Here is a 7,443-nt window from a genome sequence, read left to right on the forward strand (position 1 = left end):
TACATAAACCAAAGTTATTTTTATTAAAGTCCTACTTTGTTTAAGTATAATTTAATTGCCGATCAATGAATAAGCCGATTCTCAGCCAGAGTGACGGAACTGAAAAAGAAAGAAAAAAATTTATTAAAAACTTAATATTACTAATCCCCCAACGCCAAAGGAAATTAAAGCTATTTAACGTAATGCCGCAGCAGCAATCGCAGCAACGAACAAGATCCTAAAAAAGAAAAATCCTGGAACTGACCGAACCTAAAAGAAATCAACCCGACGCCAATAAAAAAAGTCATTACCACTTACCGTTAAACCACAGCACCACAGAAGAGTCCAACTGAAATCTAAAAAAAAATGAAGAAAATAATAATTTAATATTACTAATCGCCCGATGCCAAAAGAAACTGAAGCCACTTACTGTAATATTGCAGCAGCAATCAACCGATAAAGATTCCGAACCTAAAAGAAAAGATAAAAAGTCAAAAAGTAATAGTAATAGTTAATATTACTAATCGACCCGGCGTCAAAAAAAAAAAATCATTAGCCCGTTGGACCGCAGCACCGCAGCAGAATATCTAAAAAAAATTAAAATAAAACGACAATTAGTAATAATTTAATATTACTAATCGCCCGACCCTAAAAGAAACTGATGCTATTTACTGTAACGTAATACTGCAGCAGCTATCGCAGAATGAACCGATCCTAAAAAAAAATCCCGGAACTGACCGAACCTTAAAAGAAAAAGAAAGAAAAAAAAAGTATTAGTAATAGTTAATATTAATGATTAACCCTACGCCAATAAAAATCATTAGTCACTTACCGTTAGACCGCAGCGCCGCAACAGAATCCGATCCTCAGCCAGCAGAGACGGAACTGAATCTGAAAGTAAGAAAAAGAAAGAATATTAGTAATGTATGGTCAACCAGCAGTTGAGTAGTTTATGCTACTAAAATTGTATTGAGTATTGAGTAGATAAGACGAAAACCAGTGGTGTAACAACCACGTGTGTATGATGTAAATAAAGTGAGAAGTACCGTATATAAGATGTGTATGCACCACAGCTTATCTTTCAGGACGAAATTTCATAATTGCGCGACATAATATGTATATAGTCAGACCTAGTGATGCCGACTAAGCCGACTAACTGAATCCAAATGTTAAAATTGTCTTTACCATTTATTATTTTATTTTTAGCTAATTATTAAAATTATTAAAAAGCTAAAATAAAGTTTAAATGACCTATATTTAATTAAAGTTAAAATTACATTGCGAAAATTAAAAGTTAAATAATCATATAGATAAAAATTTTTTTTAAAAAAATTATTTTTAATTTATAATTATATTTAATAAAAGTGAACAAATCGGTACTATTCGTTGCTGACTTAGTCAAGTCTTTTACAGTATAAAAACTTGTGTTTATATGAAAAAAAAGTTTAAAAATTTTGGTTTTTCTATTGGACTCATTGGTAAAAATTTTATTTTTAATTGCAATTAATTTGTCCTTGAGTAATTGTTACAGGCGACGGGAAACAGTTCCTTTGAGAAATGAATTAATTACGTAATATTTTTTTTGAAGATCCAAATGATTTTTGGACATCCGTTGTTTATCATAACAAAAAGATTCCGGTTGTACGCATAAGGGTAAGACCAGATTTAGTTGTATAACGAAAGTTGGGTATAATGTACCAATGCCTTATATCAAAACGTGGTGCAGTTGTCGAAAGGTGAGGGAAATTTTTTCAGATTTTATGACTTTGTACAAAACCATATAACGGCTTTTGAGGTATAGTAGGGTCTTCCGTAGATATAAGAACGTCGAGTAGGAACAATTAAAAAATAAAGTTTTAAAGCGATAAATATGTGGACATGGAATTAATTTTCTATTTGTTTATCCCATTTCAACCCGCAAATAAAAGATTTGTATTTAATATCAAACATCTTGTACTTCAGATTGTATTTATAAAGACATTTCATTTTCATTCCATGCAATCTGTACTGAACGACGTTTCATAAAAAGATCAACTGTAACAAACAAGACAAAAAAGGAAGAGCAAAGGAAAAAAACAAATAAAAGCATTTGATATTGTGGACTGATAAAAATAATTTTATGGGTTCACGAACTTTAATTGGAAAATCGAACGAATCATACATATATTTATATATAGTATTCTGTTGTATCTTCAATATTCCATGCAAAATAGATAGATGGAATCTTCTTTTTTCTTAAAAAAAAAAAAAAAAAAAAATCGACGGAATTACTTTATTATAAAAATTAAACAATCATTAATGAGAAACATATTAATATTGTTCAAAAAAAAAAAAAAAAAGAATAAATAACTACCGAATTTCTTTCCAATCCAAATTAAAACCCACGTACTTTCTGTTAAAATTTCATTACGTTAAAAATACTTTGCTTTTATATACGACGAAAACGTTATTTTTGAGTCTTAAAAAATGAAGCCACTAAATCATTTTATTATTATTAACATAATCTTATCATTATTTTTTTATGTCGAATTAGCAGCAATTATTAACTGCACAAATGCTGATAAAAATTGTTATTATTTAAATGTAACTTTTGGCTCCTTGTAATCAACAGTTTAATTTTAGTTATATATAATATTATGGAAGTATGGGTGTTTATGGTAAATTCAATAAAGAACAAGTAAATATAGTTATCATGGAAAGTGATAATTAATAAATATTTTTTTTTTTTAAGCACCCTTTTGGAACTCTGAAAGTTGCGTGTGTAGTAAAGAATATTATGATACTCTTGTTGCTTGTGGTAAACTAGGACCCCGAACAATATATAAATAGGTCATAGGAAATTGGCAAAATTTTACTATTAGCTCTACGCATTTTTTCAGGGCCGGAATTATGATAATGTCAGTCAGTTACTAAATAAAGTAATATATTTCTTACCAACGTTATCAAAATTTATCTAAAAAAGGAAAGATTTTCATGATTATTTTAGCCTATTCTACGCGTTATTTCTTGTTACCTATTTCAGTATTGCTCGGGGTCCTGGTAAACTTTGCAAATTTAATGTCGACCCTCCAGTAAAATATGAAAGTGAAAGTAAAATCGCTAAAAAACCTGTGGATCTCGGTGGAGGGTATGTTTTGCCGCAAATAATTCTATTTGATTTAATTCTTTCTAGGGTATAAATTCCAACAACAGGTTGCACATAAGCGGCAATGATGGCACGCCTACAAACACAGGTAGTTTAAGTGGTGGCATACAAAATATTAGATATTATGGATGATATAATTACTGCGGCGGTATTAGTAAGAAGACTCGTATATTTTAAATTTTGTAATTTTGTAATTTTAACTCATGTTGTATTGTTAGTCATAATAATAAAAAATAATAATATTAAGTAAAAATCATCATCATACGGCCCTATAGGATCATAGTGTACATGTTGTAATTGTTGTACCAATATTTAGCACATCATGATACTTCGTGCCACATACCATTATTAATCAATAACATATAATTATCATTTTCGTTCTTATTATTAACAGGACTGATAATTATTAAAACAATAGGGATTATTTTTATATTTTATATAGAATATTCAGGAATTCTAAAATATTTTATTATAAAGATCGTTGTATGTTTTTAATTATACTCTTGTACGTATCGGAATTTTTGGTCGGTTACACTAAAATTTTTTTGATGGTAGCACCAAAAACGAGGTGGCCGAGTAGATAAAAAAATACTGACAAAAATAAACAAAAATAATTAAAGAAGCAACTAATTAGTTGGTAGTAGACTAATGATTCACTTATTGGTTTTTACCTGCACTTTACCTGAATGAATTTACTTTCATCTTTTTGAGATATTTCATTAGCACTCGTTAAATTAAATAATTTTCTATTCAGTACGAAACTTTGAACAACCAGTTTCAGTTTATTTTCAAACTCCTCTTACTTTAATAAATTTATAGTGCTATAGATGGTCTATCGACTAAAATTTTGTTATTCCATATTAGAAGCGATTAATATTATTATTGATAACAAGAGATCATTTTCATGGGCAAGCCTGGCATGCTTATAGAAGATTTTTAAGTAAAAGTTATTGCAAAAAACTAAAAAAAATTATTTTGACGTTTAGAATACCTCCATATAAATAATTTGAATAGTATAGCAGAAAAATTTATAATTTGGTTGCTATCAGGTCATGTAAACATTCTGATGACCAATTCATGTGGCTAATCCGATTCCAGTCAATACAATTTCGATATTTTTATAGGTAATAAGTAACGTAGTACTGTACATTGATATGAGCTCAGACGTACGCCTTTATATTTTGATAGTACATATATTTACAAAATTTAAATAAATTAGTATTATTTATTTCATGGGGAGTTGGAAATAATAGGGTTTTTTTCCCGAAGGGAAAAAAGCCCTATTGTTTTCCTTCCCAGGAAATAAACGGGTAATCCCCTGGAGCGTGTCACTCATTAAATATTAACTATTTTAACTATTTTAAACTAAAATTAGTAATTTTCCGGCTATCTATATGAGACCGGGAAATAACTAAACGAAGATTCCCGGTTATTTATAAACTCAACTAATCACTCGCAATTTTTAAAAATTAGTATGAAGGTGATCATGAGTGACACTTAGTGCGACAGGGGATTATGTTATAAATTTATAATCTTATAATTTATTTACTGTAATAGTGTGTTTATTTTATTATTTTATAATTGACTGAAATATTTTTTTTTTTTCCTGAAAAACATGGTGAAGTATTTTAATAAAAGTAGCTTATAGAAGCTTGTAGTTTATAGAAATTTATTAGTTTATACTTAATAGCAGATAATCATAAAAGATATAAATATATTTTTTGTATAACTCAAATTATGTTTATTTATTATTTTTAAAACATTAAGATTTTTTTATATACGCATATTTTTTTAATTTTGTAATAAATAAAAAAAAAATTGTTAAAATTATTCTAGATATAGTGCTTCTTCGCTCTTTTTATTATGTAAAGTTGTAAACTAAAACACTGAAGAAATTTTAAATAATATTTTTGTGTTTTTTTTTTTTGAAAAACATTGTGAAATTTTTTTCTAAAATATAAAATATACACAAAACCAATCCTACCAATAACATTTGCTATATTTTAATCGTACACCCCGGTTTTCTACACCTTAAGGATGCCCTATAAAAACACGGAATAGATCAGGCGCAGATGAACCAAACATAACGGTCACACAAATTTTTTTTTGATACACTTACATCATTTACATGTAACAATTGTAGAGAATTTGAATAATTTAAAGTATTATAATATACTAGATTACCTAAATTACAAATTTAAATTTTCCTATCATTATCCAAAACCTGAAATGTGTAGTTGACTATTACTAATTTTTGTCCAAACTTTAGAAAACTTTTGTAAGATTTAAAAATGGGGAAATAGATATATTAAAAAATATATTTAACAGTTAACAATATTTTAAAATTTGTTGTGAAGAAGAGAAAGAAAGTAATAGAAACTGTTGCAAATTATTCACAAAATAATTTTTGTGAATTAAAAATATTCAATCCTTCAAATTTAAATGTATCATCTCCAAAAGATTTAGAATCATTCTTTATAATTTGGAAAGAACTAATTTACTATAACGATAATAATTACTATAACTAACGTTTGTTTAATTGGAGAAAACTCAATTATTCAAGAAGATTCCTCAATTTTAATATTAAAATATATTATTATTATAGAAAGTAATAAGATTGTAAGATGCATTTCTAAAAAAGACATTAAGTTTTTTTTACTTAAAAATTTGTTTTTAAGGTATTGCCTTACATGGAGTTATTAAGAACTCCCGTTATGACTATTCCATAAAAATATAAAAAATTAAATTATACGCAAAGGCATTATCTTATAAGTTGAACAAATATAATTTATTGATTAATTTCTAGTGATTCTTAATTAAATAATTTTTAGAGGTTCGGAATTTTTGATAAAGTTCTCTTTCAAAGTGATTAATATTTACACAAATTAAGTAAACCATATTTTATCGCGTTAATGCACCAATTTATTACTTAATTAGTACTTAAACATTAAATGATTTAATCTGATTTATTTACAGAAAAGAAAAAAAAATCTGATATGAATGAAATTAGAGTTTATATTAATATTAGAAAGTCTAACACACTTTTAAATAATCTGTAAAATTTTTTTAGGAGTAAATCCATCTCTGCTTCGTGAGAATTTATTAAATTTTCATGAAATTGACGTTTAAAGAGATTTTAATAACTTTTTCTAAGAATTCTTTAGATGATAAATTAAAAAATCTAATTAAAGGTAAGCAGCGTTGAACTAAAAATTTTTCAGGAAATGAAGAAGTGAAATAAAGTGATTTAAATATTTTTTCAGGAGATTTTACTAAAGAATTGGATTGAAAGCTTTGTTTGATGGTTTAATTTAAAATGTTGTTCCATCCATTCAGATTTATTTTCAATCAAATATGTTTTGTAAATAATCAACTAGTTTTTGAAGAAGCAACGCAGAAATACTTTAGCGAATAGTTAAAATGGATACGAAATTTTAAGTGTATATATAAAAATTAGGTATATACTTTATTTAAATTAACAATATGATAATAATAACAATAAATATGAAAAACAACTGCTAATTAAAATAAAATCATAATCATAACAAAACGAAATTAACAATATTGCAATACGTCTGCAAAATTATACGAAAACTATCAATCAAAACACATAACATTAAAGTGATTAAGATATAATTTCATTTACTAAGAATATTTTAAATAAATTCTTTATGCTTTGAAGAGTATACAATTTGATATAAATTCAATTTGTATTTTACGCGTCCTGCGCAAATTACATTCTCTATAGAATTATAACTGATACCGTATTTACCACTTATTTTGAGAACTTAATTTTTTCATAAAAAAGAAAATAATACTTTCATTGAACATTTATTTTGAAAAATCCAAAATGTTTATCACCAGCTTTCATAAGCAATAAATTTAACTTCTTAAGTAGGTTACCTGCGCATTTCAAATTCCTATTTGATTTTAGACGGATTATCATTAGTACGAATACAAAATTAACTTCAATTCGTGCAAGTTAAATCAAGAGAAGTTTTGTTAATTAGATAGTCATTAATATAGTTTAGATTTTATATAAGGTACTTAAATTGTATAGTCATGTAACTAAGTTTTATATGGTGTACAGTAATCAGTAATGTATTACCTAACTTCTTTCCCGCAAGCTGGACAATCTGTTAGGAAAGTTTCATTAGATTGAACTTTTATCTAAGTTCTGTTTCTTCGTTGGGCTTGTCACATTTTCACCCTACCTAACTGCTAAAAAGCTTGAAATAATTCAGCCAGACTTTATTAACCACATCAGACAAACATTCACAACATGTGTCGGCTATCTCAAAAAATTCAATCTTAATAAT

The sequence above is a fragment of the Rhizophagus irregularis genome, chromosome 18 (assembly GCF_026210795.1).
Source record: "Rhizophagus irregularis chromosome 18, complete sequence".
NCBI classification, from domain to species: Eukaryota; Fungi; Glomeromycota; class Glomeromycetes; order Glomerales; family Glomeraceae; genus Rhizophagus; species Rhizophagus irregularis.